At 40.1% G+C, this 16,825-nt stretch overlaps 1 protein-coding gene across 7 annotated transcripts in view; it reads left to right on the forward strand.

The window, feature by feature from the left end:
- The first annotated feature begins 280 nt into the window (after positions 1-280).
- Positions 281-16,825, forward strand: part of Ten-m (teneurin transmembrane protein Ten-m) — a 499,088-nt gene continuing 482,543 nt past the window's right edge. For 5 of the 7 annotated variants that reach the window (XM_089085477.1, XM_089085481.1, XM_089085479.1 and 2 more), the window contains exon 1: positions 281-1,501. The gene's annotated coding sequence lies outside the window, so the exon portion shown is untranslated. The remainder of the gene's footprint in view (positions 1,502-16,825) is intronic. The other 2 variants (XM_089085475.1, XM_089085476.1) reach the window with 2 other exon arrangements.

Raw genomic sequence — 16,825 nt, forward strand, 5'->3', positions numbered from 1 at the left:
GGCGCGAAAGCGAAGGAGAGCGCGATAGGCAGAGAACGAAAGAAAAGATAGCCCTCAGCAACCCCACTGGTGGCAACCACCTCCCGGTGGTGGATGCACCTCTACGAGCAGTACGAGCAGTAGTAACAGCAGTACCACTAGCACCAGCAGCAGCAGCAGCAGCAGCAGCAGCGGCAGCGGCAGCGGCGGCGGCAACCTCCCCCCGAAAGCGTAGAACGTGGCGCATGCTCATCCGGGAATCGAACCCACGGAGGCACAACGTCACCGGCGAACCAGCCGCCGGGTTCCTCAGTACGTTTGGCGAACAGTTCGCGAACGGACGTATTCCTCCTCGTGAGCTCTGGAGAACGTACACTTAACCCGAGCATAAACACGAGCGTGTTGGCACCAGAGAGACGTGGTTGGCCTCTCTCGGCTTGAGGGCCGTGCCGCTGATCGGGGGGTATCACACGCGAATGCAACGACCCTACGATCCTCACGCGGGACGAACCACCTCTCGTCCTCGCCATAGTCTACTTTCTCGTGCGTCGATCTTTCGGCGCGAACGCCACGGTGACGCGGCAAGAATATCCTCCAGCGACTCTTCCAGGCAACAGAGTGGCCCATGTATGCACTGACCTCATCGTCGAGAGCTCACGTCGCGACACACACCACCAAGGTCGCCCGCGATCAATGAACGTGGCGCTCACCGCCACGTGACCGGACGATAGCGCGGACGAAAAACCGGAGGCCGCGCGACACACGTCTGTCTGTCGATCTCGCGAGCGAGGCTCATCTCTCTCTCTTTCTCTCTCTCTCTCTCTCTCTCTCTCTCTTTCTTTCTTTTTTTCTCTCTTTCTTCCGCGGACTCTGCCTTCAGGACGCTTAAATAATCGCTAGCTTCGCGAAAATTCTGAACTATCCATAATCATAATCCGCCGATGTTTCGACATTATTTTTCAGACGAGCGGATTCTCGAGACGTCTCGTTTCTTGGCGGTTCAAGTCGCTTATACATTTACACTTTGAAATTGAAAACCTCTGTGAAGAAGCAGTTGAAACCTCTCATGATAGAAGTTTCCTCTTCCTCTTGACACGTGACAACGGCGTGTTCGATCACGAGGTTAGAGAGCAAAAATCCCATAATCTTTCCCGGAGCTTCTCTACACGCGGCCAATTTCCTGTCTTTCTCGATCTCAAATTTACGGACACTAATTGTGCGACGTGGAGAGGAAAGCGTTAATGTCTCGTCGACTTTGCTCGCGCTCCACCGTTGCGGACTCTCTGATATATTTCCCGACTGTTAAAGAGTTTGAACGAGAAAAGGGGAAAGACGGAAAGGGAGGACGGCTGTGACGTGTAGTGCAATCTGTGTAAAGTAGACTCCGGGGACCGCGGGAAGGCAGTTAGAACGTGACATGACGAGAGAGTTATAGAAGTCGAAGAGTACGAAAGGACGAAAAAAGCGGTGGGAGACAGACTTTTGTTAAGCTTCCGAAGTGGGAATTGTCAACGTGAGATCGGTGAGTTTTTATCTGTGATGTTTATCTAGCTGTAGCTGTAGTTTGAGTATTACCATAGTTACGTAAGGAATATTTTATATAGCAAACAGTAAGTAAAGGAATTATTCAATCAGAGAAAATGGAGAAAGATCTCGATGAATTAACAGAGCTATATTCATTATTTATGACCATCTTCGAATGAGCAACAAGTGTGGCTGGCATTGTGTCAGACAATCTATTTCTGATATCGATTTATAAATGACTCTTCTCTACATGTATCGTATATTTTTACAAGGAAAGAATCTAGGTTTTCTGCAACATTAATTTATCTAGCTACAACAAAATGGATATTATCTGAAAAATTTACATTTCATATAATCCTTTTTCATAAGACGGCTTTCATTTTTCTCGTATATAGGTAAAATATAAAGAAAATATAAAGAAAATATGTATAGCCTACAACTTTATATATTCTTATGAAAAATGACAATTTTATTTAATTATCTGATTTATAAAAAATAATCGGTCACTTGCGAAAATAATGTATTAAATGACAAATAATAATAACGGATACAGCAAACGTTTAGCGAATATTTAGCGTTCTAGAGTTGTTAGTTCAAACACGCGCTTTAAAATAGTACACGATAAGATAAAGAAGAGTAGAGAGAAATGAGAAGAGACGAAGAGAAGCAAGAAGAGCCAGAGTGTGACAAAAAGGACCTGCTGTAGGAGCATGAGTGACGTTAAGCTGACGTGAGTGGAAGGGCTGGCCAAAGTCGTGGGTGGTCCATAAACGGAAGAAGGATAGAGGAAACAGTTGATAAAGCAGAAGTATGGCAGAGAGATAGAAGGACGTAGCAAAGTCGTGTCGTGTGACTGAATAATAACAAAAAGAGAGAATTTGTTGCTTGGCAAGACAGAATAGCTCCAGAATAATCCCGTTCAATTAATGCATAATGATGACATAACAGAGTTAAAGATTCAGAGAGAGTATTTAGCGAAATATTATTATTTTTGTTGAATCATAAATTCAGATGTTGATTATTAAACTGTAAATTTAATTGTTTTATATATGCGTCAATAAGGTCATCAATGCCCAAATTTATATGCAATTTTTACAACTATGACGTGTAGCTCATTTCAATTCTTTAATAACGCGTAAATATTTGAGAAAAAATGTAATGTCGCATTCATGTCAAAAATTAATGCGCGTTTAAAAGATAATGTCGCATTGAATAATTTATATATTCATTTATATTATTTCATATAATATGATCTTGTGTAATAATGTAAGAAATATAAATGATGTAAATTGCGAAAAATTATATGTGCATATTAATCTCTTTAGATCGCGCGTGCAACTGTTATTTATCAATATATTTTATAAAGAAAAGCTTTCGTTAACTAATAATGAAATTTATATTTTGCAAAATTCCACTTTTTAAAGGCATGGCTAATAATATTACCGTAGTTTGATATGAAATGAAGAAAACCAAAATAATTTACAACAAAATTAATTAGATCTTTTGCGGCACGAGCAATTAATTTACTTGCGGTACGCAAACTTTTTCCCTGCGTCACGTAGACATGTGTGTGTGTGTGTGTGTGTGTGTGTGTGTGTGTGTGTGTGTGTGTGTGTGTGTGTGTGTGTGTGTGTGTGTGTGTGTTCGCGATTGTCAGAAAACTCGCCGCAGTCGCACGCGACGTTAGTTTTTTACGTAAACTTAGTTAAGTAAGTAGTCAGAAAAAGAGAGTCGCACATAAATGAACGTTACGCAGGGACAAAAACTCGACCGGTCTTCTATTGAATCCTGTAAAACCGTATGTCACGCAACGGCTTGTTAGAGAAACATCACGCAAATAAATTTCGACGGATACAAAAAAGGGTTCGATCGTCACGATGATTACGTGTTACGAGCGAGGTCGGGAGGGAGCATGTAATTCAACGCGCCGAAAGTTAGTCGTCATTAATTTCCTCGTTTCGCTTAATTAACATCGCGCGACGCGTTTCATTCAAGACTCGGCATACGAGATTGGCGTTATTTCAATCAGTATATAAACTTGCGATTTCACCAATCGGAAATATTTTGTTAACTCAGTTATTATTTTTGATTAATTATCGTACGTATCTATAAAATAAATACAAATGAAAATGCGATATCGGAATTACGTCATTTTAAGAAGGTTGAAATAAAAACTACGATACAAGTCACGCGAATAGCTTTTTATGCGGTTGCCTATCGTAGTTTGGAATGAAGCTGGAAGAAAAGTCTGGTTTCTTTTTCAGAGCTAAAGTACTAGAAGTTTAGCGGTTTTGTTTTAACTTTTTGAATTGGCTGGCTGGAAATAGCGTCGATATCATCCTTGGTGCGCTGTTACCTTTGTACCTTTTGCAATAACGTAATGTCTATTGAAATGTCGCTGCACCTGATATGTTGTTTCGCGATGAAGAGGATCGGAATGATTGTCAGAATTAATTAATTGGGTTTGCAGTGCACATTTATATTCTGTGCAAAAATACAATTTATATGGAAATTCCCGTGACCCCGATTGAAAATTCAGTATAACGTAACATTTGTTATCAAAACTATGCTTCACACCAATTGCGCAGTTTGTCCGCGATAACGTTTCTATTTGGTGCATGCTGGCGAATGCTGAGAAAATGTAAATTTTAAGGAAATTTTTAATTATTTCCCATTCGATTTTTTTATAAACACGTGTCTGTGCGTTACGCGAACGAGAAGAACACAGGTAAAGAGAAACAGATAATACAGTCCGAAACATTGAATGGCAGTCGGTAAACCCTATCCAGCAGGAAAGGGCTTATTCTCGATTGGACAAATTGCCGCCAATCATAAATAATTGACAGACAATCGCGAGGGATTTAGATTTACCAGCTCGGCACGTCCATAACTTCGATACTGATTTGTACCAACTCTAAACCTTAATTTGGAGTGCGTTCGTCCATATTTGTATAACCGCACGCGAGCAATACACGAGGGAAACCAATGACGTTACGCTCTATATTCCATGCATGTCATTCTCATCAGGAATACGTTTAGTTGTAAAACGTTTCACACGTACAGGCACGCATTAATATATTTTGTAATATTATTAATGTGCTCATTTTCAGCGGATTCGTTTGAAACGCTTCATCGAATACATGTCAAACATTATAAAATACGTAATGCTTCTTTAACAATTGATGTATGTCCAATATATTACTTTTAATATATTTATTTTTAATAGCATAAAGATCGGTAATTATAAAATTAACAAAGTTTTTCTAACTGAGACTTTTTTGTCTTAAATGATATTAAAATTTTACTTTCAAGTAATTGTGTTATATAAGTAATATACGTTTATATCTTATAAATTAAAATTTACTAGCAGGTAATAACATTATTTTTCACTTCCTAGAATATAAAATTAGAATAAACGGTATTTGTAATGCATTTATTAATTATTATTTAGATTTGAAAATATACAAAGATGTAAGAATAAAGTATAGGATAATGTCGATTCTGGCAAGATTAGTTTTTATCTTCAGAAAACGACGTAATTATTTAGCTAGTTAACGGATTTCTTTGCGAAAGCCACTGACGTGCAGCTTGCGTGTAATTCGGGAATTTGTACGGACCGCGCGTGATTCGAGGAACAGACGTCGCTGCCGTATGTCGAGATGGCGAATACCAAGGGGTAGATGTAGTACTGGCTTGCAGGGGTAACATGCCTCCCGCACGATCAGATACCAAAGATTACAAACGAAATACCACTGAGCTACTTTTATTTTTGGAATTCCATCGTAAAAACACCCTCTAAGTAGTGACGTAAATTGTTCGTGTATTGACACAATTTCTTAAATAACGAACTTATTATAATTTGCAAAATATACAAGAGTTTTAAACTTATATACAAAAATTTTTTCCTATATATACACTCTATATATATACACACACACACACACACACACACACACACACACACACACACACACACACACACACACACTAAGAATGAAAACAAAGATAATTAAATGTAGAATAATATGAAAAGAAAAAGATACGAGACTAAAACGTCGAAAATGAGACGAATGAAATTGCGCGCGAAAGAAAAAGCGAAAAACATGAAATGAATACGAAGATATTCGATGAAGAAGGAAGATATGGATGAATAATACAATGCGCGGAAAGAGAAGCAAAGTTATTCTGAAATGAGGTCGACATAATTGCACCCCTCTTGCAGTCGTACTAAAAGTAGACGAACGCTAGAGCAAGGGATGTCACGATGAGGACAAGCTTCGTATAAGAGAGTTGGTCGCCGCCCATTGTCTCACGCAGAGACTCGACCCGGCACTGATTAAATACTTGACACATCCTCCGCCGCTCCGATCCGAACCGGCATAACTTTGTTCGAATTGTAATTACGGGCAGGATCGGTCTTCGCTTACGAATGAGTTCCAGGCGATCCCGGGGCCTCTCCGCAAACTTCGGCTCGTTCCTTTCAGATCGGTCGCGGTTTGCTACCCCCGCGGCAGCGAGCTCTGACTTTCTGTGCGAGTCCCCCGTCTCGATTCTGAACTTTTTGAAACGTTTCCGAGGATTGTGCGCGTGGTCTCCTGAATAACAGTCTGTTCTTTGCTCCCTATGTAAACTTTCAGTTATTGATTTATATTGCACATCGCATTTCTGAAGGTAATCATCAAGAGAAAAGTTTCTCTCGCGAAACGTAATCGTGGTCAATCAAATCGACATCACTAATTACACCAATAATTACAGAATTTTAAAAGCAATATATGTATCGTTCGAGAAATAAGAATTTGAATTGTTTAATTTTTATTAGTCAATTAAATTTAATTTAAATTTAATTCTGAGCTGACTCACGACGTAATAAAAAGTAAGTTTAAGTACTGTTAAGGTTAAAACTAATGTTAACGAAAACAGGTCATTAGTAATGTTATTTTAATTAAAATCGGCAAGCCGTGTAGGGAGAATATAAAATTATGTGCGACCGGATCTGCATTTTACACGCGTGCGTCACACACCCCCCCGTCTCGGTCTCTCGTGGCATAGGAGTGAGAGTACGCCACAGTTTATCGCGGGTACCGGTTTCTAACCCTCGAAGTGTGGGGATTATGCAATTTAAAATGAGTTAATTGAAGTGCAATAAGTCGTTAAAACTCTCGAGCAAATTAATTAATATGAGAGAGAGAGAGAGAGAGAGAGAGAGAGAGAGAGAGAGAGAGAGAGAGAGAGAGAGAGAGAGAGAGAGAGAGAGAGAGAAAGAGAGAACCAGTTAGAATGGGGCAGTGCGCGAAGCGGTCGCCCAAGCCCGATTCTCGCCACCCTCCTTGGTCTCATTCTTGCGACGCTATTACCCACCGACGTCGGCCATGTCCGTGGCACGTTCTCTCAGTGCTGAAACAGGGCGTCCGCGCCGGCTGCGAAAGTGGTGGTAACGATGAGGTCGGAGGTAGAGGACGGCGCAGGTCGATGAGGAAAGCACGGTTAATGAAATAATGTACGCTCGAGGTAGCCCTCGAGTACGCGGCGCGCGCGCGCGGATTTAACTTTTGCGCGAAAATGCTCGCGCACTGGGGAAAGAGAGAGGGAGGAAACGAGCGGGTGTATGAGCGAGAAAGATAGGACGAGGTTTCCTGCGTTCTCTCAACTTCGAGCTAAGTCGCGGCTTTATTGCCGAGGGAGGGCCGATCGTTGAAATCAAAGGCCCTCGCAAATCGTGACGTGCTTAATTAAGAATTCTGCATGTTGGGGGAGCGCAATATCGTTGACTTGGATGGGGGCGCTTTTGCGTGGAATTTTTGGTGTTTCGACGATTTCACCGAATTATGCGCTACGTGCTTTTGTCAGAATTCGATTAATTACGCGTTTCTACCATTCATAATTGTTAATTGCAAATATTAAATGCACACATATCGCGAGACAATTTGGCATTGTCTCATTTTGACACATGAAAGAAATACGATCTACTAATAAATGTTCGCGAGTACATACCTTTCGCAAATTCATAAACACAGAAGCTGAGTTATAAATACTCGAGTTTTCTCTATGTATGCAATCTCTTTTAAAAATAAATTTATTTCAGTTGAAAGGGATAGGCGTGCAGAAAAGCGAAAAAAGTTCAACTACCATTCGGAGAAGTCAATATCTGGGCAAGAGGAGGAAGACCCCGGGGAAATGAGCGGGAAAAATAAATTATATCGATATCCCTCGCACAATCCGTCTATCTGTGTTTATGAAATAGTTATGGAATTTTATTGCTCGTGAGAAACGTGTTCATTAATTCTGACGTTACAAACGTTCGTTTGACACGTTTTCAGTTTAATTATTTCGACCGCCACTAACGGACAAACTTTCCACAGACGATATTTCCACCCTGTTTAATGGGTCATTTGCTATGTCAATTCTCTGATTCTCTCACGTACCAAAAATTTTTCATTATTTATACCCATAATAACGTATTAATTATCACTTTTTACAAAACTTCTTTTATTTTCTCTATAATAAACATAAATATGTACAAATATTTGTATACATTAAAAAAAATTTTGTCATTTTATGTGTATATATATATATATATATATATATATATATATATATATATATATATATAGCTTCGTACACACGTATTATGGAAAAGGATGTTTTTGCGTTTCACTGCTATTTATATTGTAATTCAAAATAAATTTAAGTAATGCAAATAATACGAGCAGAATTAAATATGAAATAACGCCATCGTATTTATATGTTTCGGCGTATGTATCGTATGTCTTTTGTGTGCTTCGCTTTTATTATCGGAGCTTATAATACGCAGAACGCGATCTTAATACCAGGTAAGAGAATATAAGTTTTCACGCCGCCGGAATAAACTGTACTAAATTTCACAGGTTAAACTAGTTACCACCCCTCGATGTCTCGCGTTACGCAATTTCGTTCACTTGGAAAACGACCTTGGTTCACTTCCTTCATTTCGCTTGCTTTTCATCCTTTCTACATGCGTTTTCAGGTGCGTATGTGTGCGTTTGCGCGTGTATGTTCGCGCGCTCCCGTCACTGAAAACATTTAGCGCTGCAAACCGGTTTTAAAGGGTCTAACGAACTGCGAAGCCAGGCTAATTGAGACCGTTGCAAACGCGCCTGTATCTCCGTCGGAACCAGTTTACTGCACGACGACAGGTGTAACACGAGGATGTTTCGTCGCTTTACGAGCGCTAATTTCTTTAAGCCGGAGGTTGAGGAAACATTATGCGAGAGAAAGAGAAATCGAAAGAAGAGAATGAGTAAGAGAAAAAAAAAAAAAATTCGCGAATACCTATCGATACCATTATAAAGCTACCCTTCTATCGTAATAATTTAAATTCTTTTTTCACATTTCTTTCACTATTAAAAATTGAATACAAAAACGTTTTGTGTCAAAAAAGAATTTGACAGATCAATAATTTAAACATTGTACCCGCACACTGGACACTACTTTAATATAATCGAAATCGAAAATTTTCAAAATATTTCTCGCGATTACAAAACGTAGCGTAATATTATTTTCTAGAAGAATTCCCTTCTCTCGATACGAGGCGATACGAACGCTGGCGTAACAAAATTGGATAACGTCCATTCTCGTGCGCAACACACCAAAATCGGCAAAATTGTATTCCGGACTTTGTTACGTGCGAGCACCTTTAATTAGAAGTTCAAAGCGAATGAAACGACAGTTTTCCGACGCGATGTAACAGTACAGTTCCAACGTAAGTGCAACGATAATTTATATGCGAAAATTATCGAGCATCATAATTCCCATACGAATACCACTGGGAAATATTTATAGAAAATATTTTTGAAAATGTTATCAATGTACAATACATCGCATAGAAATTACATGACATCAATAAATTATCAATGAAGAAATCTCGAAGAGATTAAAAATATACGTGAAATAGCGACTGATATTTAGCCACTTAAATATTCGTATCGCTCTGTCCGTGTTGAATCGTTCATTTTTATCACATACTAAAAGTTTTCTTATAATCAATTTGAGGCACAAAAAAAGGCCGTTTGTTATATTCTCGATTGTGTCGTGCGTCTGCCGATCGCGCAACGGCTTATATTACGTTATCAGCGCGTTGCATTCTCCGGTATCAGAGCCGATAACAAATGCGCTATTGGTAATCGTTCAAGAATAAACCTATTAATGGACCACCCCATGGGATGCGTGCGAATCTTCGTTCCGGTCAAACGCGGCTCGGCGCGATGCAACGTAATCTTCTCCTGTCGCGCCCGATCGTATAATACCGTGTAACGAGGATGCAATGCCCCCTGAAATCCCTGCCACGCAGGACGACTATGCGGAGAGACCGTTGGATCCGTCGGGATGACGAAACGTATCTATGCGTGGCGCAGCCACGTACGTGTGCGTGCGTACGTGCGTACGTATTGCGCGCGCATGGTTTATGTGCACGTGCACGTGTGTGGGTGTATGCGTGAAAACGACGACACGCACGGCAACCATGTGACACGGAGGCCGCTCGGTCAGGCGCAAACCGGTGGGGACTATAGCTGAATTAGCATGGCTATCTGGATAATATATTGGACTGTATCGTTGGACACGACCAGCCAGAGCCACGTGATATACTGACACCCTCGCCTCTCCTCCCGTCCCCCGGTTTTATTGGCAGTACGTACCCCCTGTGCTGGTACCAGCCCTTGACGCCCGGTTTATCCACTTTCGCCGTTAATCCGCATTGGTGCTAGCGCTAGGAACGGTAAAAAATATATTCCCTCTCCGTTACCCCTTTGTCGCACCCTCGCCTCCCTCTTCCCTTCTCCTCTCGTTTCTCATTCAGCATCGACTAGTCCACGCATCGCGGTTGATTAACTCCTCCCAAGCTCGTCTTAATTAATTTCATCCGCGCATCAAGCCCGCTCACACTTTCTTGATCTCGAAAAGCACGTCATAAATATATATTCGCGTCATAATTCGTCATAAATATATATTAATATGTTAATTATATATCGTGTACTCTTCCCGTGACGGTGATATGCGCGTTTCATAACTTTTGATTATATGAGATGCGTTTACAAATAGGACCGATTTATCAGTAGTATTCAATGGTACGATCGGCATTGTAGAATGGAGAGTGGGACAGGTGATTATTAATCGCGCATCAAACACAGTTGGTAATCCATATATCGAGCACACGCAGGGGTCCATGACTTGCCCGCGTCTTCAACAACGAAACTCTCGTCCGAGGATCTTCTGCCTGGATGATAGTTTATGATGGCCGACATCACCCCGTTTGAAGGACGCGTATTGTGGCTAATCGTATTCTGCCTCGTAACCACCCATAATGGATTTCGGAGCCGTCTCGGTTAAATTAATAAATACTCTCGATCTTATGCACGTCAGTGTGATTTATGACGTTTTATCGAAGCGAAGAGTCGTGGAGTCCCATGGGATAGCTCGGCAAGATATTTGATTGGCTTGTTTGAACAAGACGTCGTGCTCGATCGAGGAACTGTACAGGTGAGTTGGCAGATTAATAATACGATAGATGGAAATTTAATTGAATGACGAAACTGCCGAACGTTCGAGCCTCGCATACGTCGATACGTTGAAAACTAGTTAGCATTCCTCGCTCATTAAAATCGTCGGTTGGTTTCGGTGACGGTGAAAGTGAAGAAAAGAAAATAAATGTATCGATTATGTAATTAATTAAATTGCAATCTATTTGATTCATATCAAGATGTAGTGGCGCCTGCGAGATTATAAGATAGAGACTTATAAACGTATCCTCCGATAAACAACAATGTTTATCGTTTATTAGTAATTGTCGTTAATTTGTAAAAATACACGTAAAAAGATTACAGTTAAGATATTTATTTATATAATATATGATGATTACATAATACAATTTTTGGTGAATGGACCGCAATGAGAGTCGTGTTTACAGATAAATTGACCCGTGATTGCAATTACGTTCGATGGAATACTATCGACACGTTTTTCGTTATTGCATTAAACTGACGTTTACATTTCTGGTGCGCTGGAATGGTTAACTATCGAGAACGGGCGTTATCTCAAACCGCGCGATGTGGAATGCATTAATTAAACTCGTATTTTTAATCTCGGGTTAGCGAGCTATCTATTGAAGCGAGTCCGACGAGGATTTTTGTAGGAGAGAGAGTAAAATTTCTATCGCGGAAAATCGCGAATATATATCATACCCCACGTTGCCGCGTTTGTAACTGCACATGAAAATTTCAATAGAATTCTGGAGAAAAAGAATCTCTCGCTTTCGAGTATTCATCCGCGTATGTCAATAGAAAATATTAGTAGTAAACTGTTTCGACGATCTGCCAGTTCACTACCTAAAAATAAAGTTCATGCAGCAGCGTGAAATTGATGCCGTGAAACTTTATCGGTGTTCCGCGATCGCCTATATTCTCTCGCGACTGAGTGAAGCCCAATCTGCGATGAAAAAGTACCGCAACCGGCGAATGAATAAGAGTGAAGGATGGGCCGGATTAAGGTTAAAAGCGCGTTCGCAAACGGTAATTGGACATAAGAGCAACTATTTCTCTCCTTTAGCGAACAGGAGAGTTAGCGGAGTAAGTTGAAGTCCCTAGAAAGAAGTTTCTAAACGAGTTTCTAATGTAAAATCCGATTACGCTCTTTAACACGATTCGCTCGTCAACACGCGATAAATTACAATTATGTTAAAACTATATTGTTATTCCATATGAAATTAGCATGCGGTAAACACGATTCCACACGTATATATACGTTTTGAGAGGTGTAATCTGCGTTAGATTAACTAATGTAATATATACAATGTATATAATGTAATATCACAGGGGGTGTACAGTAATACAGAGGCATAAAATTTCTGGTCAGGTCAGGTATGCGCGCGCGGTGCAATTACCGGTGAATTGATAAAACGTAACGCGACGAACGCGATTCGCGCATTTCGCGTTTAAAACGCGAGGTTAGGACGATTAACGCGGTCCTTTAAATTTATTACAGGCCCTTTTATCACGACCGCGGAAATAAGCCACGCGCGATACGCAGCGGTAAAATTAGTTGTATCGCGTTGCCGTGATCTCGCCGCTCGCAAACGTATCGATCGTGGTTAGTAATTAACGAGCGGCGCGCGCGAGAAAAATCGAAAGCGATCAAGCCTCGCTGCGCGTTGCTAACTAATTACCCGCCGAGGATCGTGATTGCGTCGCTTTGTCAATCTCCGTGAGCTAGCCTCACCCGCCTCGATTTGCATTCCGACATTCGTTCTGCAGAAACCGCAGTGTGTCTATTTTTAACTCGTGTACCAACCAAATAGGGTCTGTTTTATCGTCCGACCGTCTCTATCAGAATATTTAACTGTTCAGTCAATATTTATATTGCAAATTCCTTCACATTTTCACCGTTCGGATATTTATATTAGTAAAATAGAAACGAAAATACATTACAAATGCTGAAATACAGAATGGAAGTTATACATCGAATATACGAAATGCTATGTCTTTCGCATCGTCGACTTAAAGACATGGTATTTTTTTCGATTTTTTTAGATTTATACGAAATTGGAACGTTCCAATTTTATCTATAACAGTTTTTTTCGCTTTCTCTCTCTCTCTCTCTTTCTCAAAGAAGTTTTACGATTCAAAGTTCTTCCGTTATTCGTTAAAATCGAACGAATTCGCCGGCGAAGCGATTGGAAACGGAAAAGCCACTTTTGAGAAACGCAGTCATATTATTTTATCCGTAGACTCACATGGCTCAAGAGTGTTAAAACTTTACGAGCAATTCGATAGGCGGGGAAAATTCTCCCCTTTTCTGCAAGATTTCACTCCGTCGATCGACTTAAAAATTCTCACACTTGCGGAAAATGCGTTACTTTCAATCTAGCTTCGATCTCCGAAACTGGAAATCGAAAACTTATATTGCTTCTTAATATTTAATAGTCAAATTGCAACGAAAAAAAGCATGAATATGTTATAAATGGAGTTAGATAATACAAAAAAAATGCGACATAAAGAATACATAGAAGTACCTATTTATTTAGTATTGAACATAACTATCTCAAGTACGCAACATTCAAAATATTTAATAATATTCCTTCGTACAATTGTTAGCATAAAAATATGCACTATTAATAAACGCCATCAAAGAGAGAGAGAGACACAGATTTATCGAAATAATATGAGGTAAATTTCGATAATAACTTTTACGCAATATAATCAATGAACAAGCACAACTTTCGAAATTTTCTCTACGCTCGTGTATGATCTTTACGCTTGTTCCACGGCTGGAGTGTTTGGATTTCAGCGGCGCTTTGACGAGACGAGCGGTAAAGGCCGCCGATGAGATACCAAGTTCAAGTGCTCACACGCTGGCGGATGCCGCGTGCATGCATTTTGAGGCTACGCGAACGAGGAGGAGACGAGCGATCAATCTCTCGTTGATAGAGGGAACTCGGGAGAGAAACTCATTGAGAAGCACTTCGTAGACGATGCTACGCCGGCGAGGAACAAGCGCGGCGTGCGACCGGGGCCCGGTTCTTCCATTTATCGAGCGAACGCGAGGCTGAAGTTCGAAGCCGCGACGGAAGGCACGAACGTGGGCGACACGGCGCAAGAAAGCGTTGACAACGAAAGCCAATATGGTGGGTAATGAGAGGGTCGCGTCAACTTTCAACGTTCCGTAACGACCGCGAGGGAGGAAGAGCGAGGATAGAGGCGGCTGAAGGATCGAGGGGGATAGAGATGGTGCCGGCGTAGAAAAAGGGACTGAAGTGCACCGTGGGGGTGAGATTGTAAAGAGTGTTTACTTAACCCCTGCCCTACCTCGAGGTGAGTGCAGCTGTCTATAAAGACCGCGGATCTCTCTATAACGGGGAGGAAGGAAAGCTGAGAGAGCGGTAGACGAAGATGCGAAAAGAAAGAGGGAAAAAAATGTTGGGTCTGCTGAACGAATACAAGCGGTTTTTACGAGGCGGCCTGTTTATACGACAATACCTTTAACACACTAACTCCGCGGAGGCACCAACAACGTTTTTATCAACCGTACGCTTTCCTTCGCATCATATGTATGTACATGTTTCGTGCATCGCACATTCGTCTACCCACACTTTTAAAGTACTCCTTAACTTTAAAGCTCCACTATTTTAAAGCTCATAAAACGACTATTTCGATGTATGTAATTATAAGTTATCCAACGATTCAGGAATTGTATCTCAGCTGAGATTAATTTTGAAATTTTAGCGCTCGCAATATCAGAACAGACAAACATTTCTAATCGAACAAGTTTCCTACTTCGTCAAATCAAATAACATGTCAAATGTATGTATACTCAGAACTGAGAAGCGTTATATTGGTCTACGTACGTAAACGTCATAATGCGAAATATCAAAATTATTTCTCACATATAATGAATAACATTGATTTATGTACATTTCTGTTCTTCTAACAAGTCAGTATTCTGACGAAGATATTTATATAAACCCGTTAAATTCTGATAAACAAGACAGCCGGAAGTTTCTTGTATCTGACAATGTCGCATTATATATACTTTTTCTCACATTATATTTTCTGTTGATGTCTCTGCTTAGATATATTCTACTAAAGTGAACTTTAGATAGATTCTACTAAATTGAACTTTTCAAATGAACCAAAAATATTCTATCAATTCGCAAATTGTTCCATTTAATTACAGTGATTCGTTCATAAATAAATATGTAAATAAATATGTTCAATTATCAATAATTAAACATAATAAACAAGTGGAGGAATTCATTTCCGGATAAAGTACAGCATGCAAGAATTCTGTGAATTACAGTTTGAATATCAGAATGCACGTGAATACATTTAAAAGCATTGAAATGATTATCCACGGCCCTCTTTCAAGTGCTTTCCTTGAAGCAATAAAAGCCATGGTATGCTCTGGTCTCTTTGCAAAATCCTGCCAACATAATGGAGTGTCCTCTCAGTTATACTGTTTGAGATGAGCCGTGGTCTGAACGTGACATTTGCATTTGTACAAGCAAAAGCGGCAGCAACAGTTTGCGATGGGAACAAACATATATTTTTCCCGAGGGTGACTTGTGTATTACACGCGCCTTTTCATTTGTTTTTCCGACATCCAAATCCATAGTTACATTTTTGTTTCAAAATTTACATATATCTACCTATCTTTAGCACTGTAATATATCTCAAAGACTACGATTAATTATCGTTAACTGAAAAACACACTTGATATACTCGGCATACTTATTATATAACTATATTAGATATATCAGTGATAAAATTTATTTAAAAAAATGCGTATTTATGAAAAAACAATATCTTGTTACGTTATGTTATTTGCAGTTTACAATTTTGCATTTAACAATTTTATTTTGTCTTCGATACTATTATTTAAATGTGTTAACTGTTTTTCTCTCTCTCTCTCTCTTTCTCTCTAACAAGAAAAAAATTGCACAATATCTAAATAATGAACTGTCAAGCGACAATCATCCCGTGCATTTAGCGGACAAAGGCTCGTTACACAATGTCACCCGTCGACAAAATCGAACGTACCGGTTGACTCGCCGTCGCGCGTGTGTTAGCAAAACGTTAAATGCTGGACAAACATAATTTGTCCCCGCCACTCACAGGCGTTTATTTGCCGACGCCCGGTCTACCGACTGATTTCGGAAGTGTGAAAGACCGGACCTTCAGTCGCACCACTAAAGTGCCGCTGAAGTACTCGCTATGTTTTGCCCTCGCAAAGCCAAGGCGAGCTTTTCCGCGGGAGACCGCGTGCAACACGAAAGAGAACGAAGTACCACGGGAAGACTAATGAGGAGTAATGAAACACGACCAAGCCGAAAAGAGCAAGCGACTTGGGCGCGGTAGATGTAGAAAATGAAAGAGAAGACGTGAGGAGAATATGTGATAATCGGTTACTCAAGTGAACTGATTGTCATTATCCGAAATAACTGATGATAATTGATCAAGATTACTGCTACCTGAATGAAACATGTATATAAATGATTGTTTAATAATTATAACAAATAATATCGTAATTAATTTTATATCATATTGGAATGACTTGTACGATCTGTTTAAGTGAAACTTCAACTGACATATCAGTGATTAATTTTACGCGACGACGAAATTTGTCCCATATAAGTTGATTCGACGAACAATGAATTGATTTCAATCCAAGGGATTTAAAGTAAAGACATAGCGAAAACTTGATACTTCTTCTGGTACATGCTTATCACTTTTCATCGTCGAAATATCGGCATCGAGATTTCATCAATATTTCGCCGTCTGAGAAATGCACGGAGCAA

This window comes from Pogonomyrmex barbatus, unplaced genomic scaffold (genome assembly GCF_055798465.1).
Source record: "Pogonomyrmex barbatus isolate J1 unplaced genomic scaffold, ASM5579846v1 scaffold10, whole genome shotgun sequence".
NCBI classification, from domain to species: Eukaryota; Metazoa; Arthropoda; class Insecta; order Hymenoptera; family Formicidae; genus Pogonomyrmex; species Pogonomyrmex barbatus.